The following is a 25,582-nucleotide window of genomic DNA, read 5'->3' on the forward strand; positions in this document are numbered from 1 at the left end:
AGATCTCTTTGAAAGGTAATTCTGTTACTTTAATTTCTGTACCCCATAAAAGGCTGTTATCTAGTTCATTTTTTTCCTAACAGAGAAAGATTGGCTCAGAGAATTCAAACTGATTTGGAGTTTAAGCCTCCTGATTTTAAAGGCTAAAGCAGCTTATGCTCTTAAGTTTTCTAAGTTTCTAAAAGTATTAGGAATTTTAATTCTACGGATAATTTTTTTAAATTGCTATTTTATATTGGCCATTCTTTTTTAAGAAGTAGGACTAAAATAAAGGGGTGTGAGCTCTAATAGTAAGATTTTAGTAAAGGTTGTTCCCAAAACAAACTGAAATCACACCAGAATAAATGCTATTCTCAAAGGAAATACAGGGTTTGGGGTGTTTTTGTAAGTTTTAAAATCAAAAGAAAGTAAAAGTACTCCGTCTGATCCAGTTAGTCAGAACAGCATGCATATCTTTTAGAACATGACTTCTGGGAAAAAATAGGTATTCTTTTCATTTTAGTTGAATGATTTTATTGATACAGTCTTCCTAACAAAAAGCAGACAGACACAGGGACAGAAAAGGGTAAAGAAACACCTTCATGTTTTCTGCATTAGAGAAATAGTTGATAGCAGCAGAAATCTTTCTAACTTGTATATAACAGAAACATTTTTTATTTGCACATAGCAAGAATCTATTTTCTTTGTAAGAACCACACAGTAATCTTGGAGAGTCTGACACTGAAACAGCATGATAGAGACAGAATTTAGCACTGTCTGAGTGCTACAGACTTAAAAAAAATTCACTTCTGCAAGGTCAGAAGTGCAAGTTATGTCCACTCTGTCTTTTAAACCTATTTGTGAATCCTTTCTTAAGGTCAAATTCACTGATCAATCACACGGTCTCTAAATTTGCACTCAGTCATAGGTGACATTTACTGGTAAAATTTAATCTTTATGCTTGATACAGAGAAAACACAAAATGGGAATGAGTTCCTTGTTCAGCTGTGGAAAGTTCACAAGCAGGAGCTTACATTTACTAAAACAAAGCTGCTCTTCTCAAGAAAAAGAAATGGCAAAAATCTCTAAAACTGAACTTTCTTTGAAGGCTCGGAGTACAATTAGAAAATTGAGTTCCTCCAAGTCTGATCTTGGATGTAACTATTTTATGGACGTATTCAACTCTGATTGAATCTATAACCTTTTCTTTTTCTGCTTTTAGGCCTTTCTGGATTCTTTTACACAATGGCTAGTGTACAAGAAAAAAACTCACCTTACTAAGGCAAGAAGCAGCCCCTGTCAGCTTACAAATTTTACCCACGTATTTTTTTGAACTAAATCTGACCATGCTACTAAGTCTCATACAGGCTTTTTTTCCCATTGATTATAAGCCATTTTTATGCAAATTAATTTTATACATAAGTGTCCATAAACATAGATGCATACACTAAATGTCTGTAAGTCAGATAAATTCTACATGCTTCCACCTGGGAGAATGATAGACAATGTTTCCAGTTATGATTCATGTTTAAGGATCAAAAAATGTCAGCTTGTTTTGTGACTGCAGAAATCAGTATGCCCAATATGCCCCAACAGTATGAACAAACTGGAATGTGACAGTCCCAAGACCTGGCAAAAATGAAAGCTTAAGTATGGGGACATAAATGTAGCAATTCAGATGGAATTCTTAACTGTAATTTCAATATGCTGTTGCTCCATTTAGTGTGTTCAGATGACATGCTACCCTCAAACTTGTGAATGCAATTTTGAAACCTCCATTTCCTCCTCTTGTAGGTCAGAAAGACCATAGGCAAAGTAGTCACATGCATTTAAAAAATTATATGATCTTTCTGGATCTCAGCCCTAAATTGAAAATGTAGAAGTAAATTGCAATCAGGGAAGTCATTGACTTGCCAAGATATTGAAACTAAGCCCATGCATTGTTTCATCCTTAGTGTGGTCTGACAGCAAGAAATATTTCTTCAGCTGTGTTGAGAGTGCCAGTATTTCCTTACAATGTGACAGAGTAAACTTCTGCCTCAAGAGCAAACAGTTTTAATGTATTCTGGGCTTCATTTATTTATTCACTTACTTCTTTTTGAAAGGGGATATTTTTAATTTGATGCTAACACAGTCGTATTAGCTTCCCATACCATTGATTTATGTCTCTGTTCATAAAATATGTGTAATAGGATCAGTTATATAACAACAAATCGGCTAATTAAAGAATGCTTGTGAGAGATGATGACTGCCAGCTACCTTTCACTTGCATGTCATTATGGCAGCATGTCTTCCAGACATTGCAGTGAGACTAATCCCAAAAGGAAAATCTTAGCTCAAATGACTTGGTACTATTCCCTTTTTTGTAAACACTGTCCTTCTGGTGCAGATTTTACACATCTACTCTCTTAGACAGAAAAATAAAAACTTACAATCACTTTTAAAGCACACAATATCACAGGAAGCATTAATAATTCTCTTGAATTATTCATTAATCTTATTTATATAATGTATACTAGAACACCAATCTGTGGAGTAAGCCTAGTTTCTTAGAAAAGAGGTTTGGAGCTGCTGTTTTGTTATAAATAGTAACGGACATTTCTGGAATAAGAACATTTCTTTATATTCCTTGAGTAAAGTACTATCCCTGGAGAAACAAGGCAAGTTCTTTCAGTGAAATTATTAGCCACAACTTTACCTGTAATTTTTATTAATCTTTATTACTTTGTTTGTAATGTTTCCTTTGCTGTGTTTCTGGCAATTTAAACAAATGACAGCTATAAATGTAATTTACTTAATTTAAACAAATATTAATTATTTCAGCTGTTAAAATATTAGGCAATTACAAACAAAAAAAAAAACAAGGAGAAAAATTGCACCCTTGTCTAATCCATTTATAGGGGTACACAGATGGGCTCTCAGCCACACATATCTACTTTTAATTTTGTCTGCAAATCAGTATGCCTGGAACAGCTTTATATATAACATAATTACATATATTTGTGTTTGCTCTATATCACTACAGAGACAGCTAACAAATACAGCTGACTTCTGTATAAAATCAAAGATTGAAAATTATAGGTTTTCCTAAGACTGAATGACAATGTGATAGGAAAAAAAAAGTTTTTGAATATTATTATGATGTACATTTCAAAGGCACTCTTTATGCATTATTAAAAAAAAAAAATAGTGAACATGTTGATCTTGATGAGAAGATTTCCAGTGGGTGAGAGGCTCGACATGGAATGCAGATGTGTACTTGTGGCCCAGAAAGCCCATTGGACCCTGGACTATATCAAAAGCAGCATAGCCAGCAGGGCAAGTGAAGGGATTCTGCCCCTCTGCTCTGGTGAGACCTCACCAGCAGTGCTGCATCCAGCTGTGGAGTGTTCAGCTCAGGAAGGACTTGAACCAGTTGGAGCAAGTCAAGAGGAGGGCCACCAAGTTGATCAGAGAGATCAACCTCTCCTATCAGAAAAGGCTAAAAGAATTAGAATTTTTGAGCCTGGAGAAGAGAAGGCTTTGGGGTGACCTAATTGTGGCCTTCCAGCAGCTGAAACTATAAGAAAGATATAAGGGGATTTTTTACAAGGGCAGGTAGTGATAGGACAAAGGGAAATGGCTTTAGACTGAGAGAGTAGATTTAGACTAGGTATTAAGGAAAAATTCTTTACTATGAGGGTGGTGAAGCACTGGAACATGTTGCCCAGGCAAGTTGTGGATGCCCCATCCCTGGAATGCGGGTTGGATGTAGTTCTGAGCAACTTGATCCAATGGGTAGCATCCCTGCCCATAGCACGGGACTTGGAACTCTGTGATTTTCAACATGCCTTCCAACCCAAACTACTCCTTAAATCCATGATATAGCATTAAATAATGCTTAAAAATGGACAGCAGTGCAACTTCTAAAGTCCTCGTGGATCGTTCTGGTTCAGAACTGGCGTGAGTTGCTAAAGTTTATCCATGAGCGATTTTCAGCTCATTTCAGTGAAGTTGAGATCAGAAATGGAGTAACACTTGAATGTAATATTTAACTATGGCAAAACTACAGCCATGTTTTGTTTCAAGCATCTTTAACTTATTCAATATGTTGTGCTACAAATAAATTTACAAAATTGAAAAGCTCTACAAACAAATAAATTTTATTATTAACCATAAAAGCAAAAGTTAACCTATTTCTCTTACATGTATATTTATAGATTTTATTGAAACCATATTTTTATTTTCTCTAGCTGGAAATAAAAAATATTGCTGCCTAATTTTTAGTGCACCATGCTAGATTTCAGTCACTAAGTCTTGTGCAACTAGTTGCTTTCCTGAAGAAATAAAAAGTTTCTTTATTAGGTCAGGGTAGACGCTTTCTATGCCTTTTTGGTTTGGGTTTTTTGCTGTATTTTTAAAAATTTAATTCTAAACAGATATGTGACCCAGATTAATGTATTTTATATAGTACTAAATGAAAACTAATAACTCCATAATAAGTATTTCTAAATATTTATTAATGTTAATTAACTCTCCAGAGTATCACAGTGAAAAAAATTTCCTCATTCTCTTCCAATAATTAATGAACAAAACCTTGTTAGCCATTATAGAATAGAATTCAAATTGGTTTTCTCTTTCTGCTCAGAGTGGAATTCTTTTAGGTTTAGTTACTAAGTTGAACAGGAGTTCCTGGGACTCAGCTATTACTTTTTTCCTGTTTCCATAGAAACTCCTGTCAGCAAGATGAATATGGAAAATGGTACTTTGAAATAATCTCCATTTCGAACATAAAAGCAAAACACAGTGGTGTAAAGCAGCAATTATGTTAAAGCACCTTATCCCATTTTTCAGTCAGTAGAACGGCAGTTTCCATGAAAATGGGAATATGAGTAGTAACAATCAGCAAGACAGCCAAACTTCATAAATTTTGTGATTCAAATTCATAGGGGAAGATTTGGCTCCCCAGGCTTTCTAAAAGATAAAATCCAAAAATTTCCTAAAGTTTCAGAACTCTTGCTATTTTGTGCTATGTCACAGTTGCTGTAGTGAGGAAATTTGATGATTTTTTGAATATTCATGAATTTACTGCAACACTGTCTCCTCTTTTTGATGCATTCTGTGTGTGACTAGCATAGAAACTAAGTGCATGTGAATCTGCCTTCTAAAGTGCATTCAAATATATTTGTTCTTAAAAATTATTGGAAAAATAATAATAGGAAAAAACCTAATTATTTGGTGCTTACCCTTTTTTTTTTATTGGAAACTATTTAGATCCATATAATTATTACAATTTGTTCATTCTCTCTGAAAGGATAATGTGAATAAATGACAGTTGATGGCCAAGAAGGTCACTCTTGTGGTGTGTTACACTACTGAAACAGTCCTAAGTAGAAATTATATCTTTGTACTACAGGAGTAGATCTACATCTAAAAGAAGAGATGTTCTTTCATACTGTCTGCTTATCATTTTCTGCTTACACTTTTTGAACAATGTGGTATGTAGACCTTATATACATGGATTTTACACATCATACCATACTATCTAGCATTAATTAATATCCTCATGAGAAAATATATTGATTATTTTAACGTAGTCTACATACCTGGTTGTGAATTTAATGAACTCTAGCCAATAGAATGTTGAAATCATATGTTTTCGTTTATCCATAACAGGCTTGGTAGTGTCACGTTTTGTATCTTTGCACTTAACATTCTCCAGGAACAGTGCTTTTGAAAACAGCCTTTACAATGGTTTATGTTCTAAATTAATATATTACTCTGAGCTTTGTGACAGAAATAAAATCAAAATAAGATCAGGTCCTTGTCTTATTTACAATTATGTCAGTTTCAGGTTATCTTTTATAAGAAAAATGGAAAGCTCAGTGGACTCCAAATTTACTTTTATGTAGCTGAAAGCAATAGATTTCTATATCTTTTGTCATATTTCTTTCTTTTTTATGTCATATTTTTATCTTGTGTCTTTGAAATATTATGTAACATGTTATGCTCTGAAAAAGCTATAGACTAATATATAAGTTTGTTATCTTTTGATTATGAGCTTGGAAGGATTCTATTCTGTCTTTTGGCAAAGGGGAGACCATAAATGACACTTGTTTGCAACTAAAGTGTGAGGTATTTAATGCCCATTAAAAGACATAGATCAAAATATAATGGACTTCCAATCCTTTTTCTCCCACAGGAGTCTACAAGTGGTCAAAACCCCACAGCATTTTAAGAAATACATTAAAACAGACTTTTCTTTGATGGTTCAAAATTTCACTGTTATTTTATCATCAAGATTATCATTTAAGTATGGTAAGAGTAGTTTCCTGACAGGAAAAAAACCAAAATTATTCTTGGACTGTAAATAATTTGGTGGATTTAAAAAAATCAGCAGTTCCTAGCAAGCACAAAGTGGATTCATTATCCTAATGTCTAATACAGTGACATGGTGAAACAGATGAAAGCTAAGCTAAGTGTAAGAAAATTAACCCTAGGGGTTTTTTTTTTGTTTAAGGAATTTCTTTATATCCCAAATAATATCTTGCATATTCTTAAATAAATTAAACAAATCATATAACATTTATGACTAAAAAGTTTGATTTTCATTTTTTTAAATAAGAGGAACCTGTACATAAGAAATATTTAGTTCTAGTTTACTTACAGAAGAGCCAGTGAAGCAGGTGGTATGACTAGGTAGTATGAATGACTATTCATCAGTAACAGCAAAACATGACTGAATAAGCACAAATAAAATAGTCTATCAGACACAGATACACAGAAAAATCTCCAAATTCTTTCACTAACCTGTTGGATTTACACAGACCTATCTAAATAAAAGACATGATACTTCATGCTGTTCAGATTATAAGCCCAGAAATATTGCATTGCTTATTAGGGAAGCTCTTAAACTATCAGCACCCTTGCTGAGAAAAAGATTTATGGCTAACCTTTGCTAGGTCACTGACAGTAAGACTGGAAAATGTTTTTTAGAGAAAACGCAGTCAGGTGGCTCAACATGAAATTAGATATGTTGCCAGACTCAGCAGGTAGCAGATAATATGATTGAAATTCAGGATACCTATAAATAGAGAATAGTGCCTTGCATGCAGTCTGGTTCATGGGGAAGATGCTTTATGCTGTAATATTTCAGTGTCCTGCATTTTTTTAAGGGTCATGTATATTATTTTTCATCCCTTAAAGCATGGAGGCTGTTTCAATGTCCAGCATTGTTAGTCACAGTTTTTCAAGTGTGCTTTGTTGGAATAATTTGTCTTGTTCCCTGTATCAGCGATGAATAGTATTAGTACACTTAACTGTATTTCTGTTAAAACTGAGATCTGTTGATGCTTTGCAGCCTGATGTAGCGGCAGGTGTCCCTGCCCGTGGCAGGGAAGCTGGAACTAGATGATCTTTAAGGTACCTTTCAACCCAAAATATTCTCTAATTACATGATTTTTGCAGAATACATCTATAAATCAACACTAATATATCCCCGAAATAAAGGAATAAAGTCAGGGTTGTGGAAACTTCCTAACTTTCCTTGTATGTAAGAGATTTCAATTAAAGCTTTGAGAATGCTGTAATCACTAAAATGACCAGAGAAGGAGAGAGGAAAGAGGTACCAAATGAAAACTGTTGCTACATTTTATACTTTTTCATTATATGACCATAACTGCATGCAAATGGTAGTGATCTAAACAGAGATTTAAGTGGAGCTCTGAAACACAATTTTTACATTGTTAAATGGCAACCAGAGGATGTGTGTCCCAAATTATCAGGCCTGTTAGCACTGATTGTGGATATGTGGAATTAAAATATTTAGACTGAGATCAATATGGAAAGTAAGATGTGATTTCTGTGTCTATAATTTATTCAGAATTGTTGTTTGTAGCAAGTGTGGAAATCACTGCCACATGGACTACATCCTGTAAGTTAAACATGCTCATAATTACTCTCTGACACTGGAATCGGTGCAGATTGTCACACATGCACTGTGTTAAACTCTTTTACTCTGTGGAAATGTTAGTACCCCATAATAAATTCCTTGGTAGAAATAATCTTTTATTTACAAGCCACCTGTACTAAGAAAATGCTAGCCAAGTTTCAAACTAAGGCAGAAATATTCAGAGAGTTAACAATTTATCAGGACTGTAGAAAACAGACTTTGTGAAAGCAGCACCTGGAAAATGAGATCATCTGATCAAACACAGGCATCTGTGGTGCAGATCTCTCCATCTGAACTAGGTGTTTAGACTGTCTTATAATCAGTGGGAAGAAACAGGCTCATCTAGGGGAATGATTCACTTTATCATAAAGTAGACACTTAACACTTTCAGATTAGTTGTTCCATGCAAGAGCCTATTTTTCTCTCTTCACCATAAAAAAATCCAGGAAGACAAATATACACGTCTCTTTCGTAAATATTTAAAGATGAAACAAATGAATTCTAGACTGAATGCATGAAATGTGCTGAGTCCCTGTCTTTATGTCTCCACAGACCTATCTGTGATTTAAATTCAGATGTTGTAAAGCTCAGACTAATAGAGGACAAGAATTGATTTCCATGCATCTGAGGAAGAAGTTATTTCATAGATGCCTCTTGGTTTAATATCCACGATAAGTCTATGAGCTTTTGAATCTGGAAAACCAGAATTTAACTATATGACTATTTTAAATAATCTGTTTATTGCCATTTTAGAGGCTTATTTTCAGCTGTTGACTTTTATTTTTTCATAAATAATTAAGGAATGGAAAATAGATGCAGTGAGACTAATTTTCTATTCATGGAGAAAGAAGAAAGGAATCAAACACTTTACAGTCCCTGTAATTTTAGAATCAAAGTACAGAGGCAAGAAGATAGTTTTCATGCAAGAGAAAGTGTCTTTTCAAACTGTCCAAGGTTATGCTTGTTACAACCATAAAACAGCTCAAAATATACATATTAAAGCCAAAGTCACCCATAAATCAAGATTTCTTTAAGTGAATAGTGGTTGCAGGAATGAACTATGAATGAGTCCAAAGAGTCCATCATACTCTAAATCACCCAAAATTAATAAATAAGATATTTCTGTTATCGAAAAGAAAAAAAAAAAAAAAGGAGCCACAACAGCACTTTGATAATAATTTTGTGCTTAAACTACTAAAGGAATCAATTGATTCCTCATTCTTCCAAGTTTCCAGTGTAATGATTGAGTGGTGATTTTCAAGCAGAGTTTTTGTCATTCTATCCAATATGAATAAAATTTATTAATAAATTTTTTATTTGTCAACAGAAATGATAATATGATATTTTGGTATGAATGCATAGATAAACTTGTACTAGAATACACCTTGTAAATTATAAAAAGAAAAATATCTGACAAAATTAAAATATTCCAAATTTTGTACTTAGTTCAACTTCCTACAGGACTTCCTTATCTCTACTCTCAAAATGAAAGATCAGATAAGGATGATTAAGGTTTTGGACTGAAGCCATGGCTGAAATACATGAGGATAAATTCTAGATTCAGTTATTTAGTTTTCAATTTTTGTGATCTCTCCAAACACATAGTCACCTATTTAAGTATAAGGAGCTATGGAAATCTTGTTGTCTTCAAATTGAGATAATGTAAATTCTTTTTCCTGGTCAGGATGCTTTCCTAAGTCACAGTGATATTGTAGGTTAAAGAGTTCATTTTAATTTACTCACTAAGAAGGCAGTGGTTTTTGTTCAATATGTTCTAAAGCACATTTTTTTCAGATCTTTGATTCCACCCATATCTTCAACTTCTAATCTCCTGTTTCATGATATATATGTGTAAGATATACATGAATAAATATTTGGAATATTGATACATAAATACATAAAACAGGAAACAGTAATTCATATTTCTTTCCGATTTTCACATTACGTATTAAAACTTATTTCGTCTTCCTCAGAGATTTTTTTTGTATAAATACTGTTAGTTGTAAACATGACAAAAGGAATATTATCTTAGAGAATATTAATGATGACTCATCTACTGAAAACTCCTGTAAAGAGATCTGAGACATTACACACATTAGTTCACTGAAGTTTAGCAGGATGAGCTGCATTTCTAATAAATGCATGACATATAATCAACTGATGTACAAACTGTCCAGGGACTTTTGGTTTTCCTTAATTTTTCACTGACTTTGGACAGACTTCTGTGCTTAACAATTGCTTGGATTTCAGAATAGAATTTCAGGACCCAGGTTTGTTTGCATATTACCAAATTTATTTTCACAAAGGTGGGACTGCCTATGTTATTATCGAAGTCAACTTCACTCACTCTTCTCTGAGTTATCTAAAAACTTTCTAGTCTGAATGACGAAATTGTGTGCCACAGAATTACTACTTCTTTCCTTTCACACTTCCGTGTGAAATGCACAGTTTATTACAGCAACCTGCGTGCTTCACATATACCAAGCATAGAGTCCTCCCAATTACTTCCAACATGTTGATTGAAAAAGACAATGAAACAAGATATTTTGTCTCTTAAAAGAAGTTAGTCTGCATTAGATGGCCTTAGCTAAATCTCATGATCAAGCAATTATTTCATTTACTGTGAACAAAAATACATGAAGGTTTTTAGTCAGCCATGCATTAAAGGAAGGAGAAATCTGCCTCATTGATATATAAATAAATTATAATTTACTTATTCTGTTTGTGTAAAAGGATTTATATTTGTGGGAATCAGATTAATTGCACTAGGATTCTTATTGTAAAATATTTCACTTTACCAACATAGAAGTGGTAGTAAGTTTATAAGTATGTATTAATATTTTATATCAATGTCAATAAACCTCCTCACACATGACCTACTATTCAAAAAATTGACATTCAGCCAATCAGAAATTCTGTGAGTAGAGACTGAGCACAGCTGGATGGCTTTCCAGACAATTTAAACAAGTAGCTAATCTCTTAGTTTTGCAAAATTTTGCATTATAAGCATAATGCCAAAAATAATGATGTGCCATCTCAGACCTTAATTCCACTAGCAAAGCAAGACCTTTTGCATATTGCAGTAGGCATACAAGATTCAGGTAAGGATGGAGGAGATATGCAAACATTGGGGAATTTCTAGGTACTTTAGTTTTTTTCTTAAAGTCACAGAGAATTACCACATACATGTCTTCTAAGCCTCCCTGAACTTTCCTTTAGAAGGTCATCAGAAAATTTAGCATTTTGACTACTCATTTTGTTTTTCTTCCCAAGGGTGTGGTATTCATTCTCTGTGTAAAACACTATCTAATTTAGTAAAAGAAAAATGACGTGTTGAAAAAGGGCTATATGACAAATATTAAATCATGCTTTAATAATATCATATTAGGAGAGGCATCTATCTCAGTACTAAATTTACTCCCATCATTCCAGTATCTGAAGTTAGGACTTTTGTGTATGTTTCTCTTTATCATAATCTACTCTAAACAAGTATAAATTACTTTTATTAATGCTAGTACTTTTCCAAAAGAAGCTGTGTTTTTAGAATTGAATCACCACATGAAGAAATTTCATAGTATTTCCTAATACCATGCTTCTAATAATATTCTAACTTTAAATAGTTAAATTGCAGTTTTAAGGTCTTTTACAGGTAAATCCAGATGCAGATGTTTGCTTGCTTTTTTACTTTTTTGATTGTGGATAGGCCAGAAGGTTTTCAAATACAATATTCTTCAAAAAGCCTCTTCTATTATATTTTAAGTGAAGACTGCTTATATTCAGTTGTTATCATAAACCACTAGAGGTGTAAGTACAGGAAAAGATATGACAAGAAAACACAGATCAGATTATTTAATTATGCTTTTGTTTATATAATATAAATGAAAGTGTGCAGTGAAGCTACACCAATTTAAGCTGGTAGTAGAGGAAGTGATTTAGCAAATAACCATGTTAAATGAAAATTCAGTTACATAACTAGAGCACTACAGAGCTAGACACCTAGGTGTATATGTAGCTGATTTATAAATTTAAAAGGAGCTTTCAGGCATTAGTTCTATATTTGTTAACTTTGGGAAAAGCCCTTCCTTTTTCCTAAAATAAAGCATTATGTATAGCGACTATTTTAGCGTAGCCTATATCACAATAATGAATTTCTGGTGTCATTTTTGTTATCCCTGTCAGTCTTCTTTTCATTCCCTGGTTTTATTGGGTAGCATTCTATTTTTAATGACTGAGTTTTTATGTGTTCCAGTCCTCTGAGAACAAAAATTACAAGATAATTACTGAGAGAAGATGCTCAGGCTATATCTAAGCTGTTGAGCAAAAAGAGGACAGAAAGTGAAATAACCCAGTCTGCAGCTGAGCCAGATGTTTGTTACAGCAAATTTTTGTTAGACTGTGTTGGAAACTGAATCATTTGCCAGACAGTTACGTTCTTAAGAACAGTCTCCAAGATGGTCAAAAAGACAGCCATCAAAAAAGCTAGAAACCAAAAACTAAACCAAAAAAAAAAAAAAAAAAAGACAAAAACACCAAAGCCAAAACAAACAAAAAAAAAGACCCACCAAAATCATATTGATAGGAAATTTTCCCAATAATTTTTTCCAAAGATGAAATATTTCAGCATTATTTCTGGCAGATTAGAAAATAAGTACTTCAATATCCAAAATGGGCACGGATATTTTGTGGTAAAAAGGGGTTTTTGCTTTCTGTATAATAAGTATTAATTTTCAGACACATTGAAAGTCAAAATTCTGTAGCTGTCTGAAATATAGATAAGTCCTGAAGAGCCACATGACAGCTAATAAGTAATTTCTGTCTAGTACTGTTTATAAGCATTTTAGTCAGAAATATACATTAAGTATAATTGTCTTTCTTTCATCTTAACTGATGTACTTGCTGGGTATAATTTTTGACATTTTTCTTATTTACAATATTTTTATACTTTTTGAGGAAAATGACCCAGTTTTGTAACAATATGCTTGCAAAGCCTGAACACTGTGAAGAATAATATTCCATGTGCAAATGTGGATGTTTTGATTTCACTGTTTTTTAAGAGGGATATGTTTAGTTTATGGTCCCTGCAGCTTAGGTTCATTTACCATGGTCTTTCTTGAGAGTCTAGACTAGATTATTGAAAAGCTATAGCATGGGAAGAAGTGTTGAAATTATTTTTTTGCCCCCTTCCTCCTTTCTCTACTTGATTATGTTAATTCAATAATATTTGTGGGTTTAATTCTGGAAGTATTGAATTTTTTTTTGTTTGTTTTTCAAATATTGCTTTATTTGCTCTGCCTAATCAACTTTTGGGCTTGGTAAGGGGCTGGAGGAATTTCGGTTTTAGCTATTAAAATGCTTTATAAAATGTGGAGATCAAAGATTGTAAGGAAACTGAAAACTAGTCTGTTTCGTCACATTACTGCTTCCCCATCTAAAAGTCTGCCTTATTAGGAAACAGCTCTTTCTTATTTTTTCTTCCAAGTGAAAGTTTGTGCTGGTTTGCACATCAGACAGAAATTAAACTCCAATTAAATCCAAATAATCTACTCCCCTTTCTCCCACCCTTTCTGATAAGGGAGTGACAGCAGCAGAGGGTATCGGCTGAGAAAATAATTTTCTGAAAACACAAATCTATGGAATAAGATAGGCACAATAACAACAATATTAATAACAAAGAGAGGGTATTTCATTCACAAAAAGGTGTTCACCACCAATGAAGAAGAAAAAGAAGATGGCAGACGCTCCCCATAGGTTGTGTCCATGTGACTCCCCCTGGCAAAGGCGATGTGGTGACTGTTCCCACACACCACACCAAATAGCCACTGGGAGCAATAACAAGATGGTGAGGGAGCTCTTCAATTAATGATTCCCAGATCTCCACCCCAAGCCCAAAAAAATGACAAAGCACCTCCCTGAAAGCTGGGTCATCTGAGTCAGGTCGTGCTGCTGGTCCATTGGGGCTCATTTCTGTACAGTTGCCTATGCTTCCCTTTCCACTGCCCTCTTGTGTTGGAGATGGGTCCCACAAGTCACTGTCGCTTTTCCAGCCATTCCCCTGTGATCCTTCCAGCTCAGTTTGGCTGGACCAGGCTCAGCTTTGCTGTCACCTGGGCTCTTGTCACCTCACCTGGGCTAGGGGTGGCCCGTGCCGGTCCTTTCCCCACAGCAGCCTCCATGCTGGTGCTCTTAGTTCAGTACCACTGTCGATTCACATTTTTGCCACTGTCCTTTCAGCACTATGTCCCGTAGCTGCATTCCAGAGAAAAGGCGGGGAGGTGCTGTTTGGGTACAGCTCCACACGGGCTGATGTCAAGCCCCTCCTGCTGTAGAGAAAGGAGGCAGAATGCTGCAGCTCTGGTTGAGCGCCCAACTTTTCCTCCCAGGACCACATCCCTCAGCGATGATGTGCACGGTATAGAATAATAACCAGGCCACACTCACAGCGCTAAACTCCTTCCCCCTCTCTTCCATCAGTACAAAGATATACATGAGAGTCAAAATTACCTTCCCCTCCCACGGAGAATTATGTTTTATGTGGATGTTGCATTAGAATGAGGCATAAAGTGATATATGGTTCACTAGGTTCAACCTGTAAGTATAGATGTCTCAGTCACAAGTCTCAGATAATGAGATTATGTAATCGAGTGACAATGTTAATACATTGTGTCAACCCTCTGAAATTACTCTGTGGGAGTTAAAAGTTTCCAGGAGTTCAAACCATAGCTTTCTGTGATGGCTGTTCTGTAGCTGTTTGATTCCAAGTAAAAGCATTTTTTTCTCTTTATAAAGAGCATATAACCCTTATCAAAACTTGGGTTTTTTTTAGATAATGTGACTGGTTACTACCTGAAGTGGCCTCTAGATGGATGTTACTGTTGCAGCTATTATCTCTTACAGAATGAAGGAAAATCAAATATAACATAGGGCATAGCTGTGTAGGTGTTTCTTCTAAAGACAGTAGAAGGAAAGCTAATTAGCAGTGGCTGCAGGGAAAGTGTCTGTAGGAACACTTTTCATCTTGACTGGAGAACTTTTTAAGATTGTGCCCTGATTGCACAGCAGCATGTGAGCAGGTGCACACTGCTTGCCTCCTTCTACTTCATGGATGACATTCTACGAAGGGAAGAAGATACTGAAATGAAACTTCTGAAATGGTGTAAAAATTAATTATTCCTAAACAATAATATTCTAAAGAGCAAGTTTATAATTCATAAAATCTTGCTAAATGAAGCCAAAATGTATTTATGAACATGTCTGTGTTTTGTGGAGTATTTTCAATGACTGTGAGAAATTAAAATAGATTCATATTATTTGGGAAAAAAATATAACAAAGAAGAAAACGACAATGTAAGGGAAAATAATTTATCTTAGAGGAGGAAATACAAGCGTTATAGAGGATTAGACAAATTAGTAAATGAGAGAACAAATAGCATGTCATCAATTCTTTCATGAGACTCCAGTCTCATAAAAATTGTTTCTTTTGTGGCTTTCAGTTTCAACAGATTTTTCAATTCAAATATATTTTTGAAATAAACTAATCTTCTTGATGATTTCAAAATGAAAAGTTATTCTTTCTCTGTTCTAAGAAATAGTGATGATGCAATTCAGCTCCATGTTTTAGGCACTTAGTGTGGGATTTTATTTTTATGTTCCTTAATTTAAAAATCTACCCTTGAACTGCTAATACTTCTTCATAATGTCTATAACAAGCTCTACAGAACACCTCTGCCCATCTGAAACAATTCTGGAAGCCAGGTGAAATCTACTAAGAAATCTCAAATGCCACAGAGCACCATCTGTACTCAACCTAATTGAGGCCCTGAATTAAATGTACATACATAAAAATAGCTAAATCCATCTAAATTACTATGCTGGATAGTGGAGATGTAGGAATTAATTTGTCTAAACATAATTGGTAATGGAATTTGACATGTCAGATGCTATTGAAGACATCTGTGCAGGGTTGTTACTTATGACACAGAAGCACTAATTATATGCCTCTAACAGTAACTGAAACTACTCAAGAAAGTCTAGTACATCTCAGTGCCACTAGCCATACTTGTGTCAGCAAATGAGCTGTGCCACAAGTCAGTAAAAGCAGTGGAAACTGAAGAGATAGACAACAAACCAGATGGAAGTGTCTGCATCAGGCTAAACTGATCCCTGTCTCCAGGACATAGACTGGAGTTAGCACCTGAGGGAGGCAAGGAGGAGGTGTTTTTTCTCTCAAGATTGACTGCTAGAGCTTTTTGAATGCAGCCACTCTCTTTTGCTTTGGAAACTGAACAAGCCTCACATGAGACATTAAGAGAGATTAATTTGGGCTACATGAGTAATAGGAGATAACACTGATGAAAAGTTTTATGAGTTCTTACAGTAGAAATAATAAGTAGTAGTACATGGAACATTAGATTTAAAGAGGTAGTGTACAGTGAAGTAAAGCAGGAACATCAAGAATAAAAATAAGAATAAGGAAATTTAGCCGTCGACTTAGGTGTTTAATTCTTCTTGCAAATGAGCTAGAAGGTTTTATCCTACATTTATCTTACTTATCTTACTTATGATGATTGTTATGTTATAATATTAAATGCTGATTGTGCAGGGTATATGCAAGCAGATGATTTTGAACTGTTATATGTAATAATTTTTCATGAAAGATTTTGTCACTGATGGAGTAATTCTCTGGACATTTTAGGTATGTCATGTATTAGCCTTAGTTTCTTGAGTATACAGAAGATGTAGGAGATTAAGACTACACTGATGGACAGAGATGTTAATTGAGTAATTGTGAAAGATAAGAATAATGAGAGAAGTATGAGTTATTCTCCATTGCATCTGTAAATATTTTTGAAATTTTCCCGCAAACTAACCCACAAACTATTATTTTATAGATCAAAAGAAAAAATTAATTCATAAATACAATATTCAGAATATACTGTGGAAAGAATGAAGAATAAAGAAGTGGGAAATCCATTGCTACCAGGTGATCAGCCAGATGATAAGTGCTTGTCACTGTGGGACAGGATGAAAAGATGCAGCATTGCATTGTGAGATGATGGATTTTGACCTCTGCAAATGAGGACACTAATTTTACAGACTGACAGACTTGGTAGGTTTTGGATTTGTGGTTTGGCTTTTCTGGTTTTGTTTGTGTTTTATTTTTGCTAGGTAAAAGGACTAGTAACTTTTTTTTTTTTTTTTTTTTTTTTATGGGGAAAAAGAATGATATTTTCAAAAATTAAATTTTGCTTCTGGACAAGATGGACAATCACCTTTATGGAATAATAATATATCTGAATATTCCAGGGGATTATTCTTTAAAGATTTTTATATTTTTAAGGATTGTTGAAGAATAAAGATGAATGAAACAATTTAATTCACAAAACCTGAATCATATTTGTTAGCAATTTTTTTCTAAAATCTCATAGTAACTATTACCAAAATATATGCCTGAATTGCAAGCAATAGTATCTAGTTACAGAAGGTGTAGTGGAAGCACTATATTCAGCTACCTCTAGATGTTTATATAGGATTCACTGCCATAAATACTGTAAGAAGAAATGAGGAGCTATAGATCAGAAGCCCAGCTAATCAGTGCCTGAAGCTCACTGAATTTAGGAGGCAAATACATGTCCTCGAGATTTGAGGGCTTAGAACAGCAGTGATTAAGCAATTTAATTTGCATGTTCTGTAATGCCCACGAGAAGCTAAATAGGAAGAACTTATTTGCATTCTTTTCTGTGGTGAGATGCAAGCATCTGTGATAAGTAATATAAATAAGTCTTGTCACAACTTCACACTCTGATTTCATTTTCCACCCTGAACTGTCTTCTCATCTATCAATTGCATTGAATCAAGGAACACTGACATCACAATTTTAGACAGTTCTTCTGTGTAATTGCAATAAGCAAATTCTCAGTTTTACCTAGGTTTATTTTCTCTCCCTATTCTTGGCACTGGCAGACCGAAAAATATTTGTATTTAAAGGCAATTTTGGGAGAACAAAACAAAAATATGATCTAAAGAAGTCATAGTTTAGTCTTACAGTCTAAAAATCTTCATTAATAACGAAAAAATTTTGAAAATCCTTAATTGTGGTAATTACTTTAATTGTGGTAATTTTATGGAAAAGAAATTATGGTAAGAAACAAGTAATCCATTCTAGATTTAAACTTCATTATGTTAACAGAGTTCAATCTTTGGGTAAATTTCAATAAGAAGACTGACATAAGACTACTTCAACATCATCATGATGCTGGTGACAGTAAAAAGTTCCTGAGTGAAATATGGGCAAAGATGTATTCAAAGATATATGATGGAAATGGACCAACTCTTATCTTTATTTTAAAACACAGAGGCATCTTTCCATCCTTGCTGTATATGTTCTCATATGTTTGTCCAAGCCTTCATTTTACTAAATTCTGCCTACATTCCTATTTGTATTTCTTTCCATTTAATTCCCTTTTTTTTACATTTTCCATTCATCTGCCAAGTACTGCTTTCCTCAGAAAAAACTACATATGTTACTAAACAGAGGGATAGAGTGGAATTCTCCCAGTGAGGCTAGGAAGAAGTAGATAGAAATCTTACAATTCTTGTGAGAACAAGAACCTTGTTGACCTGTTTGCGCAAGATAAAGATTGGGATGGGGAGGGGTGTATTTATGGAAATAGGCATAATCCACTGAATCAAGTCTTTCTTATAGTTTTCCTTTGAACTGCTTGACAGCTCCATTTTATTTGATTTTTGGAATATTTTATTCTATTCTTTCATGTAAATTTTAGAGTTTTTCTACATCATTTGGAGAGAAAGAGAAGCTGAGACTGCATCTTTGTTGCTGGTAAACAGCTTGACCAGCCTGAACTATTGAGAAATAACTGTATAGTGATTATGCAAATCAGATAAGCTCAACCAATGAGGGTACAGAGAAATGCATAGCTTAGGAAAAACCCATACAGGTACACATCAATAGCTGTTCTGTTACTCTGAGTTCTGATTGGCTAGAGCATGTCTATTTCTGTGTGTTATTCTTATATTGGTGAAAAGCTGAGACATACAAGACTGATTCTCAAAATATTTGGAAAATTATCTTGATTGCCTAAAGAGTTTGGCTCTTTAAATGCACAAGAGATAAATTTAGCCACCAAATTTAACCTTTTTCATGGACTAGAGTAATGCCTTTTCATTTATTACTGCTTACAGCTGCAGTTCAGTTGAGGAGGTACACAATTAATAGCATAAAATGCATTTGGAAAAATTATGCCAATTCAAGAGGAAGTTGTTGTCCATGACTATTACTAAAAGGTTTACAAATTTGTTATTTAAATTATTTTAATATTCTGTAAGATTAAATTATCGCCTAAGGCCTTCTGTAGGATATGACTTGTACTTCATTTTAATATCCTACAGTATTCTTTTTATATACTAACTGGTTTGAAGCGAAATTGAGATTATCCAAAGAACTCATATACCAAACACTCTGAAATTCAGTGGCTTCAAAAGAAGACAAAAAGAATCTTTGCAAAATTTCTGAAATACCAGCAGTTCTCAAATCCCCAGCAACACATTGTAACTAAACCCCTCTTAGAAGCAGCAGTAAACTTGTCTAGTTCTAGGCCAGCACTCCCATGAGCATCTTACCCTCAATCACAGAGTTGAGGGTACAGGGACAGGACTTTCAGTTTTGGATTCCTGGTCTTCAGATAACAAAATGACATGCAATGAATTTGCCAGCCATTAATTTTGTGCTGATTTGTCAAAATACTAAACATTTCAGAGTTTTAATCATACAATAATTATATACTTAGGCTGGATCAGCGGCTTTGGGGCAAGTGAGTTTGATACCATTGATACCATTGGTATCAATGGCCTTATTTATATCTTAACATCTCATTTTTATCCTATAATTAATTACTATTTTTATACTGTCAATTACTTAGGTGGTACTAAGGATCCTTTTCCTGTGGCTGTATGCAAAGAAGCCTGTATTAGGATCTTGCTAAGGAGAAGCTATTGCTGAGAATAGCTAAAATTATCAGTAAAAGTATAACCTGAAAAACACAAGGAGTAATTGAAAAGAAATATTAAGTTTCTGAAAAGTTCTGTGTTCATTGCCAGATGCTATCAATAAATTTGCACATAATAACATTAATTAATTTGAAATTATCTACATTTTTTCTTGAGTGTTTGTTTTTTTTAAACAAATGGGAGTCAGTATTTATCCCTTAATTATATGTTGCTACACAAAGTTTACATCTCTAAAAGGGCAAGTAAGAAAGGGTCTGCTAAAATTAAACTCATAAACTTCCCAGTCCCTTCTGTAATACTCACCAAGCTTTGGAAAAATAGATTAAAAAATAGAAAATAAATACTTCTCTAATATTCTAAATACACAAAGAACTACAGATTGATGTAGCTGCCTGAGGATTTATTGGTGCAGATTATATCAACAAATAATTAGAGGATAAAGCCATAATGAATTTTACTTCACATGAGATCAAGAACAGTATTGTTTTTCAAAAACCTAAAAGTCCTGTTGTCTTTTTTACTGATTAGGATGTTTCTGATTGATCAAGACAGCTGTGTAGCCATTGTGCATTTTGACTTCTTAAGCATTTAAGTGTGTATACCTTTTGATTTAATAATCAACATTATAAAATAGCATGTCTTAAGAATTTTGTACATGTTAGAGATGGGAGACATGATGAGATTCTGGGAACCTGGGGTCAATCTCCATCGTGGCCCACTGCAGCAGAGTCTGTGTACATTCTCAGTGCCAGGGTAGTCCTCCCATACCAGCTGGATCAAAAGGAGACTGCTGTGGTTCTCTGTCCCCATATCCAGCCACTCTGTAGGCTGGAGATGTTTTCCCACAGATACTCACATGGTACAAGTAATGCTGGGCACACATCCCCACATGGAGAGCAGTGCCTGTTTTGGTACCCACAAGAACAAAACCAGCACAGCTTAGTCCTTTTTGCTCTCACTGAATGATCAGGATGGAAGTTCCATAGCAGAGTATACACATCTCCCTGGAAAAACACCATCTCTCCAGCAGCTGATTTAAAGCCTTCAGTTTACCCAGTACACCCATACCCTTATCTCCTCCTTCAGACCTATAGTTTATTCCTCTAGCAGGCTGGCACTTAGACATCTTACAGCTGCAGTTTAACTCAAGGTGACCTTCTCTAACACTCACACATGAAGTCCTATGACCTAGAGTTCAGATAAGATAGCTAGAAATTCATATTAATATAGGATAAACTACAATGGTCAAGCAGAACTCAACCAGACAGGCATATCAACTAGCACTTGTTCAACTGTGACCAATACTTATGTATGTCTTTTACCATCTTCTGTATTTATAAATATTAATTCATCTTCAGCCCTCCATTTACCCCACTTTATTCTTTCCCCTAAAAATGCCATAATAGGTCCCACACAGACCCACAGTGCTGCCTATTGGGTTCCAAATTTCAGTTCCTCCTCTACCCCATGATTAATTCTGTATCCCTTTAGTTTATACAGTATTATGGAAAGGATTTCTTTTGTTGAATCATCCTAATGGCTCTCCTGTGATAATCCTGGGAGCAGTCAATTTCATACACTGTTTTAACAGATTAAGTTACTAGGATTCCTTGATCTGTCATTTTTTCTAAGATCCTCTTGTAGAATATTTTTGTGTTTAATTTGCCTAGCCCTTAGTAAAATAATTTAATATTAAATAGAGAAAAGGAAAAAAAACTACCACCAAAACCCCAAAAAAACAAACAAACAAACAAACCCCAAAACTCATCACAAAAAGCTCACAAAATCATAAAGGAATAAAATAACAATGTAAATGCCTAAGCTGCACAAAGAAAGTGGAAGAAAACCTGAACTTCTGGAGACAAGGAGATGTGCTTTATAACAGCAGCATATGTTCAAAAACTAGCATGCCTATAATTACCTGCTTAAAACTGGCCCTGGTAAATTTCACAAGCAAATTGAAATAAATTGGTGGTTTGCTAACTTCTGTGGGTTGCCAGCAGTAAACCAGAAGTTCTCTATGTATAGTCTCCTCCCTATGGCATGGGATTCATTTTGGGGTCTGGTAGAAGGAAAATATTTTCTTGAATAAATAATAGCAAATGACTCAGAGAAAACTGAAGCCGTTGCACAGACAACCCACAGCTGCAGGAAGTCCCCAACCAGTCTCCTTGAAAACAGCCTGGATAATGTGATATTTGATGAAAATAAATAGAGGGAAAAGTAGGGTTGGGGTTTTTTAAGTCAAAGAAAGATGGAAATTGTACCCCTATTTTAATGTTGCTATTAAATGGAGAGAAGAAATACAATACTAAAAATACACTTATTGTAAAAGTTTAATCAGAAACCATATTAGAACAACTGAAGAAATTGTGCAGAAATATGGATATCTAAACTGTGGAAAAAAAATAGGTTTGTTTGTTTGTTTGTTTTTAAAGAAGGTTTTTTTTTACATTGAGAGCCTGGAAGCTGCAGTTAGGGAACCAAGATAATTCAGTTCACTTAAGCTGACTTAAGCTAATCAAGTTCTGAAGTGGCCATATAGGGTATATGATTGACTTGCTCTTGGTAGAGATTTCAAGTCAAATTTAATGATGTACATAACAAGGTGCTCCCTGCTCTCATTTGGAATGGTATTTCAACACATTTATGTATATTTACAGAAATAATACAGTGGTTCTTCCTTGCAGCACAATCTCTTGACTCTTAGGTGTATTAAACTGCATTTTTGACAAAAATTACCTTTCAAAACAGAGCAAATTGATTCTTCTGAAAAAAATTCCTGTTAATTATTTGAGCTATTTAACCAAAATAAACAGGAAATATTCCTTCAGGCTTTTTAACTAAAGAGGTAGGGTGGATGTGGGGGTGTGATTAGGTTTTATCTTTTTCTGAAAGGACAAATGACCACAGCTGCAGATGATTCAGGATGAGTCAGTGCTGCCTTGCTGCCTGATGGCTTTCACTGAGTGCAAGTATTACAAAATACAAAGCCAGGAAATAGTCATTCCTCAGTAAGGTCAGTGAAGTTTTTGTAAGACAGCATGTCTCTATGGCAGGTGGCTGCACTTCTCATCTTGAATTGTAAACATAATAGTAAATAAATATAAATAGTATATAGTAAATAAAAATAAATAATAAAGAGTAAATTTTTAAAAAATTGTTTCATTTCCATAGGTTCTATAATGTGGCATCTAATAAATTCTTTCAGTGCAGATCTACAAGGTTTGGTGACACTCCAGCTTCTTTTGTTTTCTATTTGATTAGCATTCTGGAGACTAATCAACTATCTTCAATATATAATTATTCTGACTAAGAGCTCTTGTAGTCTCTTCAGCTGTCATTTCAGTGAAATCTATGTCTTTAAAGAAATAACAAAAACCTGTTATTATCCAATCCACATGAAATATTGTCAGTAGAGATACAAACAAATACTATAGATAATATAATAATATATTTTTTTTACACCAAAGTATTTTTTAAAAAGTAAATCTTTTTTAAAATGGCACTATTTGGGACTACATACAGGAGGTAAGAATTTTTAACTAAAAATAGGTGTAATATTCCAAAGTCTTCCTCTTAAATACCAGTTTTTATGATGGAATTAAAGATGAGAAAAAAATATTTTCAGTGAAAAATTATATTTGACTAAATATTCAGATATTTCTTGCCTTACATGCAAGGAAGAACACATGTGTACTGCCTTACAATAAAGTTATTGAAGAAGTTTTTGGGGATCCACAGCGCAGAGCCACTGACATCAGTGCCAGGGATCAGACAAACAAGACTCATGAAATTACTCCTGCTGAGTAGCCACAGCCTTTAGGTAGGTGATGATGAATAATCACATCTGACTTAGAAACCCTTATAACCTCACTTTTGTTGTGGTGGAGGGGATCACTGTGAGTGCAGGGTGTGCTACAGAGCACTTGGGGTTGCAAGATGCCTCTCTAGGCTGCTCGCAGCCTCCTGCAGGATTCTCTGTTGTGGGCACCAGCCTGTGTTGGCCAGTTTGGAGATGCTGGGACCAGGGCTGCATGAGGGCCAAGATCTGTCTGAAGAAGGACAGAACTTATCACCCAGGAGCATCAAATGCAGGGGTACAAGGAAAGCTCAGCAAGCAGCCAAGGTTGGCCACAGCATGGGGTAGTGCCTTCAGTTGTCAGAGCACCATCCTGCGATAGATGAGCAAGATGAGGAAGCTAGGGCTTCATTGAAAGTCTGGTGATCTTCAAATGCAGAAAGGGAATTCGGGTTTGAGGTGAAGCCAGAAGTCCAATCCATTGGTGCTCTTGGGACCTTGACACCAAGGAACAATTTATACCATCTTTCTTGGTCGTGCTCTTGCTCTTCAGAGTAGCATATTGATTAAAGCAAAATTCTCTTTTGTGTCTATGGTGCTTGACCACTAATTTATAGATTTTTATTTTTTTCTCTAAGAAAGAGATGCGTTTTCTTGCTGAATTGCAAAAATGTAACAGCATGATGCACAAAATATCACAGCAAAGTATAAAATATGAATATCTGTCTGTATTGATTTCTGTGAGTTTTTTACGTTACTCTGGAAGGGTCCATTATCAGAATGTAGAAAGTTGCAATCACTGCTGCTTTTCCATGGATTAATAAAATAGAACAACATCCTGAAGGACTGAAAATCAGTAGACATTTAATCATTTAATTTCAATTGATTATGAATTGGAAATGATTCCACATTTGCTGTTAGCTCTTCTACTAAAATTGTTCAAAATGTCTGGTTGTTGTGTCATGTAGTGTAATCACACTATTATTTGTAATAAATTGCCATGGCCAGCTAGTAAACCTGGGCTTTTAACTTTTATGCTGAAGTAGATTCTCACAGGCTTACTGCTGTGCCTTAGCTTTGCTTGTTCTGTTGTAGTAAAATAGTAGTCATAAAAAGAAAAACAAGCATAATCTCAAGAAAATTTAGACTTTTTTTAATGTTCATTTAAATCATTTACATTGCAGTGATACAACCAGTGTTTCTCTTGTGCTAGACATTTACTACTAGAAATAATTGTGTGCAATAATTGCATGTAAACAAGATTAATTACTTAGGTGTCTACAAAACATTTTACTGATTTCCAACCTTGTTTGAATGCATAATCTTATGACAGTGACATTGTGGCTAATTTCTCTCAAAATTATCTGGCTGACCTAAAAGAGAGAAAACCTAAAGTAAGTGAAGCTGTTTGGTTATAATGTAGGTGATCACAATACTATTTCCTACTAGTATCTATGCTTCAAACGTAGGGAAATGAGATGCATAGATCAATTCCAGATAGCAGATGTCTTTCTTCTGAGGAAAATAAAATAGAATTTGGAGGATACTGTATATTAATTGATTATAAAACAGAAATTAATGGTGTGGAGTACCAGAATGGGTTCTAGTTTTGCAGGATACATATTTTCTCTACTGTCTTTTGATTTAAAAATCTTCACCACTGCTCTCCAGTGCCTGGAGAAAGTCACCTGAGAAACTATTCCATGGAAATGAGCAAATTGATGAAGTAAACTCAATCTAAAACTTACTGGATGAGTTAAATGTGAGAATTTCTAAATGTAATGGAAACCTAACCAATATAGTCATGAGTCTTGCAGGCTGTTTATCTCTTGAAGTAAATATGTACT

The 25,582-nt window shown here is 34.5% G+C and overlaps 1 long non-coding RNA gene across 1 annotated transcript in view; it reads left to right on the plus strand.

Annotated features, from left to right (window-relative positions):
• LOC140683948 (uncharacterized) overlaps positions 1-25,582 on the plus strand; it is a 74,117-nt gene that overhangs the window by 24,368 nt on the left and 24,167 nt on the right. The window contains exon 2 of the long non-coding RNA XR_012055635.1: positions 16,798-17,015. This is a non-coding gene — a long non-coding RNA (uncharacterized lncRNA). The remainder of the gene's footprint in view (positions 1-16,797; positions 17,016-25,582) is intronic.

This window comes from Taeniopygia guttata, chromosome 1 (assembly GCF_048771995.1).
Source record: "Taeniopygia guttata chromosome 1, bTaeGut7.mat, whole genome shotgun sequence".
Lineage (NCBI taxonomy): Eukaryota > Metazoa > Chordata > Aves > Passeriformes > Estrildidae > Taeniopygia > Taeniopygia guttata.